General features: G+C 42.7%; 1 protein-coding gene across 6 annotated transcripts in view; it reads left to right on the top strand.

Annotated features, from left to right (window-relative positions):
- The first annotated feature begins 505 nt into the window (after positions 1-505).
- LRRC3B (leucine rich repeat containing 3B) overlaps positions 506-22,298 on the top strand; it is a 41,865-nt gene continuing 20,072 nt past the window's right edge. Inside the window, exon 1 of one of the 6 annotated variants that reach the window (XM_057424878.1) lies at positions 506-693. The gene's annotated coding sequence lies outside the window, so the exon portion shown is untranslated. The other 5 variants (XM_057424879.1, XM_057424883.1, XM_057424881.1 and 2 more) reach the window with 5 other exon arrangements.

The following is a 22,298-nucleotide window of genomic DNA, read 5'->3' as shown; positions in this document are numbered from 1 at the left end:
GGCAAGAATAATGGTAAACCCAAAGCACGGTCTGAATTACTGGTTCCACACAGGACCAGACTGGGTGCAGGGCAAGTTTACCTACTGTACCATAACCGGTGCAGTGGCAAGTTTGCCACATCAAGTGTTACGCACCGGCGACAGCAGCTTTTCATTCAGATTGGCAAAGCAACTTTATTCATCTGTTGCTGGGGAACCTGGAGGGCAGTGGGGAGAGCAGAAACACCCCATAAACGCACTCCGCGGGCCGGCGGGGATCCCAGCAGGAAGGGAGGACTCTCCCCAGGCTCCAGTGCGGGTTGCACAGAGAGAGCCGCTCCCCGCGCTCCAGCCCCTACAGCTTCCCGGGGAGAGCCAAAAGCAGCGCCCGGGAGGGACGGACAGCATCAGCCCTCCTGGGGGTGGCAGAGGGGGCACCTCCCCGCTGTGCTGTGGGAGCCAGAGCTAAGTCTCCTCCTTCCCTCCCTCCCTCCCCGCCCCGCTCTCTCCTCCCTCCCTCCCTGCCAGCCTCCCTGCCTGCAGCAGCAGCGGTAGCAGAGGCGCAGGGGCAGGAGGGATCGCGGCGCGGCAGGCACAAGAGCCCGGCGGAGGCAGCAGGGCTGGCGGACGGGGGCTGCGCCCGGGCCCTGCTGCCCCGGCCCCGCCGTGGCAGGCTCCGCCCGTCGCTCCTATGGCGCGGCGGCCCCGCGCCAGGTGAGGCTGCGCTGCCTGTTGCGCCGCTGGAGCGCGGACCGAGGCGCGCTGAGCCGAGCGGCAGCGCCAGCGGCGCCGCGCCGCGAAGTTTTGCGGGGAGGTGCCGCTCCGCCATGTGAGTTGCGGGGCAGCGCTGGGAGGAAACTCGACGGGCAGAGAGGGACGCGAGTAGAGCTGCTGCCGCCAAGGGGCTACCGCTGTGCCCCCAGCACTGATAGGCGAGGGCCAGTGGACATACTTTTGAGCTCCCGGCACCTCGTGAGTGCTGGGGGGTGACGGGTCCGGGGCTCCGCCGAGGCAGCGGAGGGTGTGTAAGGATGGGAATCAAGAGGCGGAGGCTGCCGGGAGGTTGGCTGCCACCTCCTCTTTTAGGAGCAAACGAGGGATTTGAGACTGATCTCGTACCGGAGCAGCATCGGATAAAGAGGAGGTGGGGGAGAAAGCGCACCCCTGTATGTATGTGTTTTTGAGGCGCTCCCGGCAGTGTGCGGGGAGAACAGCCTTAGGTCGCGCTGATCAGCATGCAGGCGGCGGCCGGTGCGCGGGGCTGGCGGGGAAGGGGGCGGCGGGGAGCGATGGGGAGACGCCGTGTGTGTGTTGCCGCGGGTTTTTTCCACTTTGAGACCTACGGGGACCAGTTGCTACGGAGCAGATGGCGATGGCTGTGGTGCGGAGGAAGGAGAGGGCAGTTCCTTCCGAATCGCGAGCAGCAAATGGAAGCGAGCGGTGGCAGGGCTGCAGGGGTGGCTGTGTGGTGCCCGCCGCGCCCAGGTGAGATGCACCGGCCCGGGCCGCCCAGCCCCGCTGCCTGGTGAGGCACCGGGTACGGTGTACGGCGGCGCTGGCGTCCCCGGGGCTCACGAGCAGCCCCCGAGGCGAACGGGGCGCGGCCGCGACCTGAGAGCCCACACTGACATGCCGTGATTGCTCGCAGCAAGCGGGTACCGGCTACTCAGTGTGTGTGCGAGTGGAAACTGCAGGCTCTTTTCTCACCTTTCTGGCATTCTACACGCCCAGAATTTCCCTCTCCAGAAATCTGGAGATGTGCCAGCTGAAACTGTACTTTCCTTTTGGCTTTTGCCTTCAAAAACTGGACGATTTTTGGGTGACGGTTAGAAAATCGCAAAGTGATTCAGGGTGCAGCTTATCGCCCAGTCTTTTGGAATGTCCCTCGACAGCAGAAATGATGTGATTACAGAATAAAACCAGCCAAATAACTTGAAAAGCATGAATAAGCCAACTACTTAGAATAAAACCAGGTGAACAGTGCTCAGTGCTTATTTCGAAGAAGTAAGCCCAGACATACATATATATGAAAATGACAAACTAATGCTTTTGAGATGATAGTAATTATTAAATAATATCCATGAGAATATTGCAGATTTGGCAAGGAAAGGAAAATGAGTACTTTTCATGGGGAAAACTGACTAGGATAGCCTTTTCTGAATACTGAAGTAACTGGCAACAATTTCTTCTTGGGGTAATGTGTCTAATAATTTGTACATTTAAATTGCAAGGTGTGTGTCACGCCCTGCTGAAGGCGGTAGCTTGGAGGCTTTGATATAGAGCACCCCAGTGTTCATATGGCTTACCCATTCATATTATTCTTAGTAATTTGATTAAAAAGGACAGGCACACAATGGGCTTCTAGTTTGATTTAGAACATGTTTAAGCTGTAGAATGAACTAATTTGCAAAACCTTTGCTACGTTCAGAGACTAATTTCCTAGTTTAATTGCTAACCAGTAAAAATGCTGAGAATTGATTATAACTGTGATTTCTTAGCTGATTCTGCATCCTGCCTTTGTGCAAGGTGCTGTGGGTTTCTGTGGGACTACTCCTACAGGTTGTATTCTGATGGCCGAAGGTAGCAGGATCCGGCCCGTTGTCAGTTCCAGCGTACTGTGTGAGGATGCGCCCACTGGCATTTATGAGAGGTCTTTGATTTCAGAAGAACAGCTCAGGGTTAAATCCAGATCTCTCAGCTGTTGCTGGTTGGGTCACAGAGCCGTGATCTTGCTTTCTCTGAAGTCTGCTATAAAATTTGTTTCAGTCCAGCTAAAATATGCTCCTGTGGTTAACTGTAGGTTTCTGTTGCCTTAGGGCAAGTTGAAGCTGCTCAGTATCTTGGAGACCAAGGCCTGAGGGAATGAGATGGATGTTTGTATCTGTGACTATCAAGAAATCAATATGTTTTGCCTCAAATGAGAGATTAATCGAAAAAGTATCATTTAACAGGCATACAGGTTTGTGCTCTGGATCCAGTCCTGTGCTAATAAAGTTCATGAGAGCTTTGCCACAGATAGAAAGAATGCTTAATTTAAGTATACATTTGTGATTTGTCTCTTCTATGCGCTTTACGGACCCTGTGCTTCGGATCTTTTGGGAAGTAGTAAACTTCCTGCTCACACTGAAGCTGTGTTAGAGTAGCTTCAGAGTGAATGCCAACTTGAGAAATAATCTCCAAGCAGTAGAACTGGAATTTATAAAATACAGCCTTACTTGGAAGTGCTGATTTTGCTATCTAAACCCAGAGAAAATGTATTGCTTTATTACAGAAGCACCTTAAAATCTTGATTTTAAGGGTGTTTCCTGTCACTTCACTAGGAGTATTTATGGGAGTAGCACATGGGATATGCGGCTCACTGGTAGGAAGATTTTAAACTTTTTAATGAAATGAATGATTTAAGAAAGCAGGAATATGTGTAGAAATATCTGTTGTTACCATTTCAGGTAATCAGAAGGTGGACTAAGGAAGATACTTTTTCTCAGAATGTTGCATTTGTGATGACTTACGGGATTTACATGGAACTATTGTCCTTGTTATCTGCATGCACGGTGTTTGGGTCAGCCCTTGCCTGAGAATGCAGATTAAATTAGTGTTTCGTGGCTAGTAAAATCATCTTTATAATTTTGCTTTATCCAGTAAAAGTTGTTCATAAATTTAGAGAAAACTGTTATGGAGCTATGAAATTTAGCAACTTATAATAATGCTAAACAGGACCTAATTTCAAGATGATGGTCTTTTGAGCCAAGAATAAATTGAGTAATGGAATGTGTAGCATTTACCTTGACTTGTTTGGCCAAGCCTTTTAAAATATTATTTTAGTTACTGAAAGTAATCTCCAGAAAGTGAAGTTTTGATAGAGCACTTCAGTGCTGAGGTGAATCAAATGTCAAGATGGCTACAGAAACTACATGCAATAAGGATATAGGAATTTCTCAGCAGCAGGTATTTTTAAATGGATTACAGTCTGTAAATACATGAACAACGTTCTACTCTTAAATCCAATGTGCTGTGGGTAAAGTAGCATCAAAGAATTGTTCTCTTCTGGTGAATTTAGAGCTCTGCTTGTAGTTTTAATCCAGCTCTTTTCATAAAGTAGTTTCTGTTTGACTGTCACTCTGATGCAGTTTGTTAGCCTGGATGTACAATGGACATATGGGTGCATCCTAGAGAAAAAGCAGTATGAAGTTCTACTTGCTTCTTCAGCTGAGCTCATTGTTTAGGTAAACAATTGCCAAACGCACTGTGGAGGAGGATCTCATTATTCGCAATTAAAGATGTATGTTCCTGCTTCATCTAGATCTCTGTGAGTAACTGGTGTCTGTGTCCATACTTGCCATATGACTTGCATTACTTACCCCTGTAGACTAAGCAGAGTTTGTAGCCAGCGCTGGCTTGTTTTACATGGAAACACAATGCTTAACTGCTGCTGAAGAAGAAAGTAACTTCTATTCCTGTCCTCCTAGATATCTAAATGCTGTATTGAGTACCTTCAGCAAGTAGATTTCTTTTTTTTAAGTTAGGCTCCTTCTGCACTGACTGCAACACTGGACAGTGGAAAAACCTTTTACTGAAAGGATTGGCGCAGCTCCTGAGTACTTCCATCAACAAGGAAAAGGCAATGTTAGCTGAATTAAAATGGGTTATCTCCCTCTGGAAGGTATGAATTTTTACAGGGGTCAGAAAAAGAGAGAGAAATGGGAACAGTAGAAAGGAAGTAGGGGAATAGTAAAATTCTAAGAAAATAGTAATAGGGGAAAAGTAAAAGACAGCAAGGAGAAAAGTAGTAGCTGAACTGGGCAGTTTAGCTTCCCAAAGGATGGAGGGGTCAGTGGGGTTGTACCATAGCCCTCTGACTCAGCTCCCTGCGAGTGCCATGAGACTTCAGAAAAGATTTTTTGGTTGATTTCAGTGGGATTAGCAGCCTTGCTGAAGGATTGAATTTGGCTTTTTGTGTCTTCACTCCACAGACAGAAAGGAGATAAAAATTCTTCTTTAGTAAATGGGACTAGTAAATGGCCTTTTCAGAGATACGCCGAACTGGGTATTTAGAATTTTTACTTAAGCAGAGATAAAATTAGCACTACAGAGCTTGATGTACTTGGATAAGGTTTACCTCTGCTTTTCAGGGTCAGTTCAATTAGCTAGGGCATGGATTTAAAATTCCATTGGAAAATACTATCTGTATAAATCCGTATATTGCAGTGCTTACATAACAACCTGTATTTTACCTGAGCTGCGAAAGCCTCACACAGAGTGTTCTCCTGGAGGGGTCACTTCATGTTCCTGCTTCATCCATTGGATGCACTACCTCAGTTAATGGGGCATATCTTTTTAAAGGGGGCATGCCTTAGTGGCAGCCTGTCTTAAGAAGTATACTTTGTGGATGCTGTTAGTTTTAATGGCATTATGGCATTACAGCATAATGTACAGCATAAGAAAACATACGTTTTCTCTTCTGTCAAAGTTGCAGTGAAACTTAGCTCTTCCTCCAAAGAAAAATAGCATTGATTTTAAAGGGAGTAATTTTATTGCAGCTTTCCAAAAGTGTGTTGCATGCTTTTGCAACTGTCCTAACTGAAGATATTTTGTGTGCAATGATTGTGAGTATTCAACATTTCATTAGAGTGCTTGAATGGCTATTTAATATGCTTATACTGGGAGTTAGTGGGACATGTGAAAAGCATGTGAGGGTTATTTTCCTCATCCAGATTACAAATGTGTATCCCTTTGGCAGAATTTGCTTCATGGAAAGTGTTTTTGTCATAATTACTAAGTATACATTTTCATGTGCATTTGAATAATTTGCAGCCAAAGGTTGAAGCCTTTGGACATTCAAATGAATCTATGCGGTTGGCTATTTTAAAGGCATTAGAATGAAAACGAAACAAAAGCACTGGGTGTACAGTGTTCATGCAAGTACTCCTGAGAACAGAGGCAACTTCCCACTGCAAAGAAGAGAAGTATGCCAATTCAAATAGAATCAGAATATCTCAGCTTCATCTCAAAAGCAGCACGTGGAAGACAGCATGCAGTAAATGGGCAATCTTTTCCCTCTAAGTACGTATTGAGGCTGCAAAGCTGAGCTGTCCTGTCCCTACAGACCAGATTTCTGATCCCATTCTTGGTTTTAAGCAGACTGTTGTCATTGAAGGGTTAATAATTTCTGTTGAGAAAATGTGTTGGTCATTCTGTTTCCAGAATCTTTCACCATTTTTGGCCTTTGATAGAAGATATTGTATATGTATTCTGCTCATCATTTTCATCAATTACATGGTACTCTTATTGGCAGCTCTCATGCATAAATACTTATTTTGCTAGAGTAGGAAATGACAGGACTGAGACATATAAGAAACTGAAATCTTTGGCTCAGAAAAAACTCCTGATGGATACAAATGGTATTTCAATAACTTTCGATCCAAAAACTTTCCTTGCAAGGCGACATGACTGTTCTTGCCAGTCACGGCAGGTGCTCCATCTGTACAAATGCCGCCTAATTTGAACCAGTCAAGCTTAACTGTTTTTTCCCACTATCTGCCACATTTTCAACAAATTTTCTCAGTTCTTTAAACAAGTGTGAGGCAGCAGTGTGGAACAAAATGGACAGAGTCCAAGCAGTTCCTTAATTATAGCAGGGTTTTTTTTAACACATTGAACAGCAGCAGTCAACTGTGCAGTGTCAGTAGCATTGCAGCTTCCCTTGATTGTGAGAAAAAAAGATACTTGCATGAATCTGTTAAAAATTGAATGCATGCTGTTTTGTTGTCTAATAGCATCTCAGTCCTTCTCATTGTCATGCTGCATGAAGAGCTATGAATATATCAGCTGTGTGCTGTTCTTTTGATCTGGCTTGTGCAGCAATAATTGATGTATGCTCTTGCATTCAGTCTTTGTTGTCTGAGAATAGCTCTTTCTCACAAGCTTGCCGTATTACACCTTTGCCACTGGTTTCACTCCAAAATGTATTTATTTCTCACATACAAAAAGCTGTCATGCTGCAGATCTTTCTTGATATGAAATCAGCCTGCAGGTCAGATCCCATAAAATATATTTTGCATTAATTTTAGGATTAGTTTATATAAAAATACCGTTCCAGTTTGGACTTTCTGTGTGGCTGTATCACAACACCACAAGCATCCTTCTATAGGCTTTGTCCCTTCTTCAAAGAAGAACCTAGCCTGCCTTGAGAGAAACTTGTGTCAGCTCCATGCATCATCATCTTAGTATTTTTCTCACTGTGGCATGCAATGATGATGATGATGCTTAGATGATGAGTAAATTGCATTAAAAAGTTTATGGATCTTTGAGTTACATGGGTAATCGTTAAAAAAATACGAGGCGAATGAAGATGCTGCAGGTTGCGCAGGTCCTTCGTGTTCCCCTTGCTGTGGAGTTTCAGAGCAGGTAAGCTCTGTGGGCTCCCTAAAAAGAGTCTTGCTGACTGGAGTTACTGTGTCATACTTGTTTTAATAAAGCAATTTTAAACTTATGGGCTACCCTGCTAGTTTTAAATTCTGGTTCTAGAAGCTGAGGAGTGCAGTTTTGAATCCTGAATAATGTCTTGGGCTTCTGCAAAGGGAGACTAAAATACCATCAGGCTTGCAGAGTAGTACTTTGGGAATGCAAAGCTGCTGGAAGCTATGGGCTGACTCTGTGACAATGTGTCCATAATTTCCTTAAAATTTTTTTTCAAGAATATTATTATTACCTTTCTTGTAAAAATATTAAAGGTAAGGGGTTAAAAAGACTTGAATTTAATAAATAACTGTATTGTGGTAGAAGCAACATTTTTGTGACTGCAGGTGTAAATGTGTGTGTGCAGGAACTAATGGAGTGATCCGTCTCAGCCCTTCCCACGTTACTGTTTCTTCATTTTGGACAGGTCAGTTGCAGGTAAATGGCACTGACAGGGAAATATTTTTTTAGATATTTAAATACAACAGTTGACAGAGAAAGATTAATTGTCGTTGGATCAGCTATCAGGAAAGTGTACTTCACTATTGCCATCTAGAAAAAAACAGCATGTTTGTTTTTAATTATAGATGCTGAGCTTGTTATGATCAGTTGGTGTGAGTAGAGGTAGGCTGGTTGTAGAGGTGGAAGGTTCATAGTATGAAAGTTGGAGACTGGGGAGAGGTGGACTTCTTGCTAACATTGGCACTGTAGTCAGGTTCACTGTTTTCACCCGTATACTCCATGTTCTTGGAGTTACCTAGCAGCATCTTTGATTGATGTGTTGCTCCTGGAAGCAGTTCCCTTGTGGTCTAAGAAATTACTTATAAACTTTGTCCCTTCTCCAGTATAACTTAGACTAGATGATTTTATTTGACAACTTAATAATTGTACCTGAGCTGCCTCTGAAAACATTTTGCACTTGAATTTTATTAGTCTCAAATATATTACTTCTTCAAGAGAATTTTTATAGTTCTTGCTAAATGAAAAATGGAAAAGGGAAATGAAAAGTGAGTGCTCTGTGTTTTCACTTCCTAACCAAATTCAAATTATAAGAAAGTGTAATTATATTTCCATCATTTTTGCACCAGAATGAGGGGGAAAAAAAGCCCATCTATGTAAACCATTTGAAACCTGCTTGCTGTGCCATGCCCTTTTTCAGATTGGAGAGGAACACTGAATTCCTCAGACACGATGATTAGAGTAGTACTATTCAACCACTGTGATGACAAGCAAAGAACACTGTCTGAAAGTCAGGTACCCAGTAGCGGAACTGGTGTCTCAATGTTACTGTTGTAGTGACAAGTGGGTGTTTGTATGCTCCCTGTGAGTCTCATCACCTCAAGGGCAGGGTGCACCTTCAACTACATCAGACCACAGCTTTGGGGCACACCTCTTTGCTGCAGGGGTTCTGTGGGACATTATAAAGTTCATCTTCCATCCTAATGCTGTGCTGTAGCCTTTAATCTTTCATTAGGGCTTTGACCCTAGGTTGATTTGAAGGGGGAACTTCGTTTCCTTGGCCATCCAGGAAATAACACCACCACCACCAAAACCCCAAATGGACCAAACAAAAGCACTAGCTTCTGTCAGCAAAAATTCATCAGATGTGACAGGTCAGTGTTCCTCAGTTTGGGACTTGCATTTGTCAGGCTTGGCGGCAGCATGAGAGGGAAATGCTATCTATAAAGAGCTGGCAGGGATGTACCAGATAAAATACCTGTGTAAGAAGGCTCATCTGAAGAGTTGAAGGGCAGAAAGATCAGGACATGCTGAAACATTTCAGTAAGATTTGTACCTCTGATGAGCAGTAAAAGATAAAACATCCTGCTGATGCTAAAGTATATCCCTGCTAAGTCTACAATTACTTTCTTGGCAGCCCTGATGCAGGTATTTTCCTGGGCCCTGAGAAAATGGGTGCTCTGGATGCATAGAGGACCTTGGGATTTGCCAGGGCTGAGACATGGACAAGGAGCAAGTCATGGAGCGCCTAATCCATCCAGGGAAGAATCTTGGGCAGGAGCTCTGTGTGTGGGCATCTGTGTGAAGCGTTCACAGCTATCAGCAGTAATGGGCTTCCCTCAGAAGCTGTCATTTTACAAGTCTGTTCAGGAGCTGCTGGGCTTTTCTACAAAAGAGAAGTTTCTTTATAGGATGGGTGTCTTGTCCAGGGTGTAAGACCAATGATGACAAGTTTTCAGTCCCTGCTGCTGTGAAACTTAGGCTCACTGCACTCTAAAATCCTGCCTTTGGAGTTTTTAATATGAATATCATCACCGTGAGTCAAGGATGTTTTTAAATGCCATCGTTTGCATAAAACCTTCAGTGCTGTGATTCAGGGCTTCAGGAGGTCTTCTCTGAAACCTTACTATGGAAAAGTGCTCAATTCTTTTCCCCCAGTGAGTGGCATGGTTTAGAGGAGAGTGGGTAGGTGAGACTTCAATGTTCTCAGCAATGGACGAGTCCTGTGTGGCATTTTGCAATGTAGGCTTAAAACCTCTAACTTGCCATCCAGTTGTTCTTTGTTTTTTTGTTTATGTTTCTGGGTTGTTTGGTTTGGTTTGGTTCGGTTCTTTTCCCCTTCCCAAGAACTTTTAAAACCTTGTTCTAATTTTTCTGTGAATCAAAGTGATGTTTAAAGAACGAAGTCCATTAGAGTTGCTGGCACAACAAAGAAAAAGAGTTTTGGAAGATGTGAGTCAGATGAGGAGGTCTGAAATGGGAGGTGGACAGGTCTTCCCTTTCTCAGAGGAAAATGGACGTTCTGAATAAGAAGCTGAGGTGTTGTCAAGTGACAGATTAGAAAAGCCTTGAAAAGGTTTACAGCACTTCTGCGTTTCCCAGTCAAGGGTTGAGAAATGTTTTATTTTAGCATAGCAGTCAACTTAGTAAAAAGTAAACTTTGTGCAATGTTGCTTGCAATTATTCGGATACTAACGAGAATGTTTAGAGCCCCTGAACTTTTTTTCTTTTTATCTTCCTGTTGTTATTCCCTTTTCATTGCTGCTGCTTTTTGAAAGTTATATTTTCCCTGTCTTAGGGGTGTGAGCTGCAGAGAACTCTTTACAATCCACCAACTTAAAGCCTTATTTTGGGCTAAAGGCAGCAGGGCAGTAGAAGAGTTTCAGTGCTGGTGCCTGGAGCTGGTCCTCCTGGGCCCCTGATGAAGCTGGTGAGTGTGTCTGCTGGGGATGGAGCTGAATTCTTATGAGGCAAAGGCGCAGCAGGAATGTGTGTAGGTTCACACCTGAAACCAGGGTTGTGCAGAGGTGTTCCATTTGATAATGATATTGCTATTTGTTTTGGAAACATCAGTATTATGGGATTTTTATTTTTTCCCCTTGGGAATCACTCATCACTCACATTTAAGGATTTGAGGTAAACCTGCATAAATCTGAGCTCACTGAAGTTGCTTTAAGGTGGGTGCAAGCTGTAGCAGATTTATGTCCATAATGCATATGCTGCCTCAGTTTGTGATAGTCTTACGCAAAATGATAACGACAACACCTGGTGAATGTATCAGTATTCACACTGATCTGAGTGCAGCATATATGCAAATGGGAAGAAAGGTATTGTTCCTAACTTGTGATATAAAAATACTTGAAATAACTATTTCTGGGAGTTATCTATTGAATTCATATCTACCCTTGTCATCTGACAGGCTACTAAAACAGAATTCTGCTCAAAATTATAGAAGTGACAGTCATACAGTGCCTTTCATTCCTGCTGAGCCAGGTTATGTAGTTTGTTCAGGGAGACTGGGATCTTGCTTCAGTTGTTCAAGGACATTCCTTTGGAAAAGGATTTGCGGAATTTGCAATTGTGCCCATAAATGTCCCACCCCTCCCTGCAACATGGTAAAGTTTCCATTGCAACCCTACTGTTCTGTGTTGGGGAACCAGCATTTCTGTCTTATTTGTTTTGTTTGTTCCATCTTTTTCAGCCCCCCGTGGTTGTGTTGTGCTTGCAGTGCACAGACCATGCTTTTCTTCCTCTGCACTGCTGTTATGTAGAATTGCTTCTGTGCTCTGTCAGCATTTGACCCCTTGCAGCTGGCAGCAAATAGAGGAAATCATATATACAGAGACTCAAACTCTGCCCTCAGCTACACTTTTGAAAACCTGTGGCATTTTACTATCGGCTTGGAAAGACTTAAGAAATCCTATGAGACCTGCTCCACTGAAAGTAGCTCTGTAAATGTTAGGGCTGTTGTTTTTGCCCTAGTACATTTTATTTTAAAGCTGTATACCTGAACTTCAGTCGATGATACTGTTGCATAACATTGAAATAGAAGGACAGAGTATGAGGTGTGTTGTGCTGTCAGTGGAGTTTGCTACTAATGCTGTCTTTGCTAGGTGCCATAGCAGTGTCTGTGCTGTGAGACAAATGTGCTCTATGGGCTTCTGGTTCCTGGCAAGGTTCAAATCACTAGTCACAGTGTGACCATCCTCCTCATGGCCTGATCTCTTCTGGGAAGGAGCCAGGCCCGTCTGCTGGCAGGGCTGGACAGCAGAGGTGTCAAGTCCTGAGCCCATCTTGGTGGACACTGCAGCACAGTGAGTCCCAGGCAGCAGAGAACATTGTCCTGCCTGGCCCAAGAAAACTGGGTTTAGGTCTGACATGTTTCTGACACCATCTAGTATGGAGCAAGCAGGGGGCTGAGGAATGTAAAGGGCAGGAGGCTGCACCACCTTAGTCTCCAGGCAGCGGATTGCAGCTCTGGGGTTTGGCCCATGGTGGTGTAGCTTGCTGCCCTGCCATTGATGACTGCAAAACATTAGGGTACTTGGGGGTGTATGTTGCTGTATGGAAAGGCTTGTATGACTTTTTTTGTTTCATGTTTAGTGCAGAACCATAGGAAATACTGTTCAGCCTACAGACAGATGTTGTACTCACTATAGCGTCTTTGACTCATAGCGATCTCTCTGAGCGTGGAGGATACTTCATACAGCTGGTTCACAAATAGCTGAAGAGTCTGAATAGCTTATAATTCTCTCTTATCACTGCAGTAAGTGTTGCAGTGATAGACCTGAGCGGACTGAAGTTACAGTCAAAAAGCCCTGCCCTGAGGCATTTACTCTTCTTGGTTTCTGTGCATTGTGATCCTACTGAGACAAGAGGGCAAATTATGCGAAGAGGAAGTAAAACAGAGGATATGATGAGATGTATTATACATGCCTCTAGTTGTGAGACATTTTTATCTGCTCCTGGTTTTTTAATTTTTTCAGTAAGAGATTTTGTGTTTTGGTTTGGTTTTTGGTTGTTTTGTTGTTTTTTTTCTAGACTGAATGGAAATTTTTCTTTTGTTTAATGTAGAAAGGGAGTTGGAAATATCAAAATTACATGTGAATTATTTATGTGTTCAATTTGCTGTTGTGAATGGAGGAGCAAAGATCTTAAAAGCTGTTAATTGCTACAGATTTCAATGTTCTGACTATGGTTGTAGCTGCAGGCCATGCAGGCTCTGGAGGGTAACTTAGTGCCATGCAGTCTAAGAGCACTTCTGGGAGGGAGGAGGGAATGTCCCAAAACACTGATGAGCAGTGAGGTTGCATCTAGATGTTTTGTCATGCTGCCGGAGGGAAGCGGTGTTTTTCCTTCAAGACCTGAAGATGAACAACTTTATGTTTTTTTCTGGTAAGTCTAGAACAGAAGAAAGAATAGAACAAACATTACGATCCTGTAATATAGCAGCTTCATATTTTTTATTCTGTACTTCTCACATTCAAGGGATTTCCTAGCAAGAATAGAAACATCTGCAGTAACAATTCCTATTTATGTTAATCTTTTGCAATCAGCAGGCAGTCTGAAATAATTACAATGAATGCACCCTCTGTTCCAAAAACTCACAACTTGCATTTATTTCAGACTGCTTTGCCTCAGAAGCCTGAGAACATAATCCCTCATTCTGCTCTCTTTCATCTCCTTTATATGAATTTATCTTTTTGTGAGCTTCATTAACAATGGCTATGCCATAATAAATAATATAAATCAAGAAGTTTTTAATTAAGTTAGGTAACAACAAAAAAAATGATAATAAATTTTACTAGGTAACATTTTCAAGCAATAAATTTGCACACAAAGTGTGTAATGAAGTAGACCAGGGTAAAAGCTGAAAACTGATTTTATTATTTTTTTTTTAGCCTTCATAGCTGCAAAAAGATTTTTGTTTCTTTCTTTCAAAAAAGAAAAAAACAACTTTTTAAAATCGTTTCTAATATATTTTGTGCAAAGGATTATGCAAATTTAGCAGAAGAAAACAGCAGTTAATGACAAAGACATGACCAAGAGTATGTTTGACCACATGAAAACACATCATCCAGTCTTTCTTCCTCTGTTTCTTTTAGCTTCTTGCTCAAGTCAGGGTAGTTTTCTCCAGAGCAGTGACCTTTCAGCTCCATTAATTTTTATATATTTTTTTTTTGTGCCAGGCAGAATTGAAGGTGTATTTTTGATCGAATTGGCCAATGAATGCCGTATAAAGATCACGTTCAGAGCTGAGTCTCCATGCTGGTGCTCTGTGCATTTTAGCTGGGCTGCTTGCCCAGGTATGTGGGAAGGAAAAGTAAGATCAGCCTTGGCCCACGTGTGCAATGCCATGGAGTGACTCCTCGGGTGTCCTCTGCAGCTACCAGCACCTGCTTTGGCTTTGATTTCCTAGGCTTGCATCCAGAAATACTAAGATTGCTATGCGATCCCCTGCCTCCTCACCTCTTACATGGCTTGGCCAGGCTGCTTTCACTTGGCAGTGTTCCCATCAAAGGGATTTGGTCCAACAAGGAGCGATTTGGTTTTCCTGTATGTCCAGGATATATACAGCTTCATGACAGTGAATAGTGCTCTGATTTTCAATGGTGAGACAATGAAGGCATTAACAAAAAATGGGGAAGAGGGCACAGAAAGGAACTCTTTAAAAATTGCCAATTATTGGTTTGTGGTTTTGCCTATAGAGTCACAGAGAGTGATGTATGTTGGTACTTTACATTCACTGTTTTGCTTTGGTGATGTATGGATTTGGAATAATGTTTTGTAATTGTCTTTCACAAGTGCTAAAGGCTCTGTATTGAAGGCTATGAAAAATAATAACCTGTATTTATTATGTCTGTAAAGCACCCTTTCATTTTGGTATTTTAGATTATGACAGATTTAGAGAGGCAAGATTGATGTCAGCAAAATCAATTTATGGTTTTGTGGGGTTGTGGGTTTTTTTGGGTCCTCTCCCATTATTCTACGTACCATCAAACTCTGAAACCAGGGAATATGACTTATGGACATTCTGTGAGAAAACATAGCACCAGGTCATTTGATTTGTGTGTACACAGAGTTAGGGCTGCAGGGTGAGAAAAAGATGTATGATGAGTGAGAGAAGGGAAAGACAGATGCTGGGTCAGATTGTGATAATACTGCCTGTGGTGGCATTGACAGCTCTGTGTCTCTGTCCTCTCCTAGTCAGCTGTCCCCTCATCTTGGGTCACTGCAGGCATAGCTCAGTATTGTGGGAAACAAAAAATGGTCTCTTGCAGTATACTGGCTCTACCAGTAATTCTTCTTCTTTCTGCAATTTATATGTAATATTTAACGAGGCGAGGTCTGTTGTGAAGATGAAATGGAGCTATGTAACTCCTAATATTCACCAGAAATGTCGCAAACCTGTGAGCAGGTGGATTTCTTGCAGTTCCCTCACAGACTACAGTTAATTATCTACCAGAAGACATTATAAAACATTGCAGTATATTCAGATATTGTTTCTCTCTGTCCCTGCCTTTTATGCACTGAAACAGAAGAAATTGTAATTGTAGAGATGGTAGGAGGTCATAAGGTTTATATAGCAGAAGTACATCTATTTTACAGAAAATGCTCCACTTATGTTTTAGGATTCTACTTGAACAATTGCCAGATAACACTCCTGGACTTTTAGAATATCACACAGAAATCATTGCTGTAGTCCTTTGCAAAAGTTGAGAACTTGTAGTATGCACGGTAGCCTGGTGATAAAGAAGAGGAAGGACACATAGGTCCAGAGAGCAAAACCAAGGTGAAAGGAAGGAGTAAATGGGAACAAAAGAATGGTGTGTCTGTGTGACCTTAATACACAGAAAAAGAGGGGGAAATCAGTCAAGAAAAGGTAGGAAATAGAATATTGTGTTGTTTGAGAAAAGCAACTGACTAATAGTCACTTGCTAGGGTGAGAACATGGTACGTTCAAGAGGAGACTCAAGTGGACCTTCCCCCAGAAGTTTGGGAATCTCCAACATGAAGGACCTTAGTGTGGATAGGAGGGAACTCTCCCTCTTCAAGTGGTACAAATTAGCCAAGGCAGAGAAAATTTTTAATTGTATCTGGAAAACAAGATATTAGAAATTAAGGTCTTGATGACAGGAGTGTGTCAAATTAATGCATTATGTATTTTTGGAATTATACAATGTGTCATAAGCCAATTTTGTTGCATGGGAAATGTGACATCTTCTCCCTTGTGAGTGAGGTTTCCAAAGGAGTGAAAAGCAAGGAAAATGTAAAGCAAAAAGAGAAGTTGTCAAATGGAGAAGAAAAACATTGACTGTGCTATTTAAACTGTATAAATCAGCAGTGGTGTATCATACCTCTCAGCCCCTTGTGGTAGTTCTGTGCTAGAACTGATAGGCTGCTAGATCCGTTTTCCATTTTGGTCCTGTCAGGCAATAGATTTTACCTTGACCTGTAAAGCCAGTCATATCCTTTTACATAGCAGTGACTTCCCAGAGAGCAGAAACATAAATCTACGCTGTTGCTATGAGGTACCTGCTGTGCTTCACAGCAGATCTGTTTTTTAACTCGCAAGAATGTGTGCAAGAGGATTTCGCTGGGCTGCTGAATATACTTGTGCTGCAGTTCTACATACTGAATTCTTGTTTCTTTGGCTTGCAGAATCTGAACAGTTTAGAAAGCAAATGTAGAATTAATGTCTGCAGTCTGAAATGGTCTTCCTTTTTCAGAAAAAATACTGTTTCTGGCATTCCTGTTGAGGAAGAGGAGCTATCCTTTCAAACATATTCGGTATAGGTATGAAATTGTTCAAAGAGCTGGCAATTAGTAAGTATTATTCACTGCTGATGCTGCTTTGCTTCTAGTACAGTGAATGTATTTTTGGAGTAGAAATAAATCCAAGTCTCTCCAGGGGCTATTGGTATTTTGCTAATGCTAAATTAAAGTGTGCCATGTGCTGTGCGCTGGGGGTGGTCAGTAGTGGTTTGACAGAATTTAATTGTGTGTGTGGCAGGGGTGCTCTGGGTCACTGCGTGGTAGGTGTGATACAGCCACAATCTGGTGGGAAAGCAATCTTTCACAGTGCCTCATGTTTTCATGAACAGGCAGGAGATATCTCCAAGCTGCTTTCCATCCTGCCTACAAGTGAGGTGGTCCAGCTCCTGTAGTGGGTATCCTGCACAGCCAGTTTTTGTTCCTTCTGCTCATCACCTATTCCTTTGCTTTTTGTACTCCCAAACTTAAAATGAGAAATGTTAATTAGAAGCCATGAAACAGAGTTTGGAAGCTGAGCTACCTTAAAGAACCAGTAAGTGAAGAAGCAGGTCTAAATTAGAGAAGAAGGGAAGTAAGCTTTATAGTATCCAAAATTATCTTTCTATTAAGCATAGTTTTGGAGGTATCAGTGCAAAAATTTAGTAGTATTCCCTTTTTGGGACATCTGGTATATGTTGGAAGTCCTTAAAATGGCATGTTGTTCTGTACATTTTGACAACTTGTCCTCTTAATATATATTTGGTATTATTTTTCTTGATGAGGTCCTTGCTTTTCTCAGCCGTAGGCATTGAGCGTGTTCACCCTGCCCAGACTGGTGCAGTCAGTGCACAGTGTGTTGCAGTATGTCTGAGCTAAAATAAAGTGTTAGTAGGAAGAGACCACCGAAATTAAACTTGTGAATCACAGAATCAGCTGGGTTGGAAAAGACCTTTAAGATGATCAAGTTCAACCATGACCCCAGGACAGCCAATTCCACCACAAATCCATGTCTCTGAGGGCTGCATCTGCACAGTTTTTGAATACTTCCAGGGATGGTGATTCCACCACTGGCCTGGGCAGCCTGTTCCAATGCCTGAGCACCCTTTCAATTGAAGAAAGTTTCCCGAATACCCAGTCTAAACCTCCTCTGGCATAGCTTGAGGCTGTTACCTCTTGTCCTATCGTTTGTTACTTGGGAGGAGAGACTGACCCCCACCTCGCTACAACCTCCTTTCAGGTAGCTTAGAGAGCAATAAGGTCCCACCTCAGCCTTCTCCAGACTAACCCCCACAGTTCCCTAAGCCGTTCCTCATCACACTTGTGCTCCAGGCCCTTCACGAGCTCTGTTGCCCTTCTCTGGGCCTGCTCCAGCACCTCAGTGTCTCTCTTGTAGTGAGGGGCCCAGAACTGAGCACAGGATTTGAGGTGCAACCTCACCAGCGCTCAGTACAGAGGAATGATCACTGCCCTGGTCCTGCTGGCCACACTATTGCTGATACAAGCCAGGAAGCTGTTGGCCTTCTTGGCTGCCTGGGCACAAGGTGCTCATGTTCATTTCCATCAGTCAGCACCCCTAAGTCCTTTTCCACTGAGCAGCTTTCCAGCCACTCTTCCTCAAGCCTGGAGCACTGCATTGGGTTGACCAGGAGACCAGGTTGGTCAAGCAGGACCTGCCCTTCATGAACCCATGCTGACTGGGCCTGATTGCTCTCTTTTCCTGCATGTTCTTTATGATCTCACTTAGGATAATCTGCTCCATGACTTTCACTGGGGTGAGGCTGAGAGGCCTGTAGTTTCCAGGGTTTTTCGTCCTGTCCTTTTTCTAGAGAGACTTCATGTTGGCTAACCTCCAGTCCTCTGGGACCTGCCCACTAGACCAGGACTGCTGGTAAATGATGGAATGCCTTGGCGAGCTCCCCTGCCAGCTCTTTCAGCACTCTTGGGTGGAACCCATCTGGCCACATAGACTTGAGTGTAAGTCTTCCATCTGAGCCAGCAGATTTGTCTGTTAGGGAAGTTTCTTGAAGAGCTGAGTTGGAGGCCCTATTTCTTCTTCGTGCTCTCTTCTCTATCTTGCACTGAGGGCTAAGCCAGCTCAGGCAACTGTGCAGTGGTGTGGACAGTATTCCGATGAGAATGACCTCTGTAGTGTGCAGTAACTCCAGGGATAATTTTTTGGATGCAGCTTGGTGATATATAGTATAGGTGAAGGTTTGGGAGAAAAGTACCCCTGATGTGTACTGCACCACAGCAGTCCTCAGTGAAGGGTTGATGGCCTGGGGCAGGGAATTAGCAGGATCTGTGTTTGCAGCTCAGTGCAGGTCCTATATCTGGTTGGGTGGTGGCAGGGCAGAATAGTTTGGGAGGAGAGTGAAACATCTGAAAATACATGGGGCTAGCATGGTGTTTGGGAGTCTGTGTGTGGAATGGTCGTGTTTTGCTAATTTGTTTAGTAATTTGTGATGGCAGTAGCTGAATATTTAACAGCTTAAATCTAAGCAACTGGCATTTCATGCTTTGGTGAAGAGAGAGTGGGTGAGTGAAATAGTAGGGGTAAATTGTGAATAGGAGTGAAACCAATATGCGCAGCTTTCTCTGAACCTGCCTTCCTCTTTCTTTGTGTAACACTGAGCAGCTGGGGCTGCGCTATCTCAGTTCATCATCACTAATCAGGCTGTAGAGCTCTGGGGATATGTTTTGCTTTCGGTTGCTTTGGTAGAAATCTAAACTTATTACCTAAATTATTTGCATTTAGACCAGCAAAACTGCAAACAGAATTTGAGCCTTTTTTTGTCAGTGTGGCTGGTGGGAAGAGACTGCTAGCTTTGTTGAGTCAAAGAAGAAACTGCTTGAATACAAAATGAGAAAGCACTGGCTCTATTGTGGAGTTTATTCCCTCTGTGAGGAAAATTATACTAAACTTAGCAGGGATAAAACTAATCAAGTTCACTATAAATTAATTAAAATTACTTTGTTTATTTAAAGACATTTTCCTAATCCATAGTATTTGTGCCAAACCTGTAAGAACATAGGACACAAGACTTGAACAAGTTAGTTACAGAGGTGTATGAATTCCTTCAGCTGTTTCAAACATTTTTTTCAGGAAGATTCTTTCCCCCCATTGAATTCAAGAGTTTTTCTCTCAGGTGGCCCACTGCATTCCCTATATGCTTTCTAATGCCAGGCTAGGTAGGTATATTTATGAGTTGCCATCCTAGACTGCTTTCTCCAGAGGTGTAATTTTGAGACTGGTGTTTCATTTATTGCTGTGTTTACCTTGGTCTGAATATATGATTCCATCTGTTGTTCAGATTGCAGACTGATGACTCATTCCTTTGCTTCACCGGAGAGCTGCATGGGATCTATTCCCATACTCAGATGAGCTTTGGAAGCAAGCTAACGAGAAATGTTTACAGCATTCAGGGTAAATCAAAATTCCACAGACACACTTGGTTTATGAAAAAAAGAAAAAAGAAACCACAAACATCTAAAAAAGGTTTGCTGTAACTACGCCAATTTTTAAAGAATAATTTATCTGTTTTATTGTGCCTTTGTTGGGCCTCACTGTGTATGCAAAGGATGTAAGAAGATGCTCTCTGCTCCTTTCTAGCACTCATGAATGAAGTCAGGGTGTTCAGAAGCAGAGTTGATGCTTCCACTCAGGAGCAGGGTGTAGCAAAACAACCACCACCACCACCAGAGACATTCATCTCACATCCTGTAGAAATCCATACAAAGAAAGAACTCCTAGTGGGCTGTCCACTACATTTACAGGAGGTTTTTCTGTAGAGGAGCAGTTTTCTGCATACCATGTCCCTATATGACTTAGCAGCATCCAGTAGGTGTGAATGCTTGTCTCTACAGAGCAGGATATGCAGAAGATGAAAAGATGGGTGGTGGAGGGAGACATGGTGACTAGCTCTCTATTCCTGGAAGTATCCCCTCAGCATGGATGAATAGGATCCTCACACTGTGTCATTGCTGGGGATTAAGCCATTTTCCCCGTGGATCCTGTGTTTGGCAGAAAGCTGTGCAGGAAGGGTAGTGTGCCTCCAGATTTAAACATATGCAGAAATCAGTGCTTGCCTAATAACTTAGTTCTTTATTATCCCCTGGTTTCTTCTGTTCTGTGACATGCGTTTCAGATACTGCACATGCTGATTTTTCTTTGCGTGCCATGTGGTTTTAACACATGGTGAAGGAAGGATATTCAGACTTGAACTATTTCATCTGTCAGGTTTCCAGTGTCACTTTTTCTTCTTGGTATTTCTTCTGGTATTTTTATTTAGTTTTTTAAAAATAAGACATTGAATTTAGATTGCTACTATAAAACTGGTTATTCCTGTTCATTACTAAAAGGTATATTAGTGAACTGCAACTGAAAGAATTATCAGGGTATAATTTAGCCTTTTTTTTTTTGCAGGGTAGGGAATTTGCTTATGTTAGGATTTCTGCTTTGGTGGGTCTGTGAAGACTACAAAGTTTAATTTTCTAGGTAATTCTAACTTGTACAGTTTCCAAGTTTTTATCTGCTGGCTTTGAATGGTATGGGGGAATTTGTAATAAAGACTTGTCATGGAATTTGAAGAATACCTTTATGCTCAGGGTAAATAGATAATCTCTTTCCTTATTTAAGTAAAGGTCTCAGCCAGTGCTCTTGCTGATGGCATCTTTTTGAACTAAGCTGGATTATTGTAATGTGAAGAATGCAACAGCCAAGTGATACCAGGCAGTATTTTTGTTATCTGCTTGTAAGTCATGCCCTCATGGTAGTTAAAACGGCATAAAGACTTTACACTGGGCATGCTCAACCTGTCTTCTAAATGCTGTGTTCATACCCCTTCTCTGTTAGCCACCTGGGACCCGTCTTCACCTAAAAAACATTTCTTGCGGCCATCTGGGGAGTCTGCATGACCACAGTCCCCAGAACTGTTCTTCAGCCCTGCTACCAAGCTGTGTTTGCACAAGATAGAAGCTGGGTGGGGAGGGTGAGCACTGGGATTTCTCTAAGGCCGGTTTATTAGGTTCCTACAAAACAACCTTCCATCCAACTGTATAGTCAAGTATTGCTTATAAATATTTCCCTTCTCGTTTTTTTTTTTAATAGTCTGGCTGTTGAGCTTTTGAAACCGTGAAGTCAATTACATTCTTGTGTACCAGATTCTGCAGAAGGTTTTTTGGCCAATGGTGACTGATACGAAAGAGGAGTGTGGACTAATTCTGTTTAACAGCTTGTGCAAAATATATGTAGGAGTGTAAGGAAGAAACTGTCACTACTGAATCTCAGAAGAAGTAAATGTAAGAAAAATGTTTAGAATTTAGGCAGGAAGGAGAAAATGGTGTGCACAGATTGAACGTGAAGGATCAAGTCCCCTTTCAAAAAGGGAAGCTATCCGAATGCTGTTTGGGAAATCTGGGTAGTTTTCAGAGAGCATATTCTGTTGTATCTTGCTTCTTATTAACAAGCCTCTAAATTTTTGGTGCATATCATAGTTTTACCACATGCCATTACAGCTGCTGACTAAAGCTAGGGAAATTTGTTTCTACCGAGGATGAGTATCCTCATAGCACACGCACAAAGAGATCGGCTGACTGTATTCCTTACCTTTTGATGGAGCTAAAATGTTTTTTTACAAGCCACTTCAAAAAAACAAAGTGCATTTCATTGATAGTTATAGGAGCACAAACTTTATGTGCCATTTCTTATGAAGCAGATCAAAATGGTAGTTTACAAACAATGACTAAAGCAAGGCTTTGAAGAAAAAAAAACAAACCACAGACTTGGCTTCCATCAGTGTAGCAAAATATTTACTTAACTGAGTGTGACTTCCATTTGGTATTTTTACACTTCATTTCTTCTCTTTACCGTA

Source organism: Pezoporus wallicus, unplaced genomic scaffold, assembly GCF_028554395.1.
Source record: "Pezoporus wallicus isolate ANWC-B61680 ecotype Strahan unplaced genomic scaffold, APGP_CSIRO_Pwel_v1 contig_3181, whole genome shotgun sequence".
NCBI classification, from domain to species: domain Eukaryota; kingdom Metazoa; phylum Chordata; class Aves; order Psittaciformes; family Psittacidae; genus Pezoporus; species Pezoporus wallicus.
This window is presented reverse-complemented; position numbering and strand designations above follow the sequence as displayed.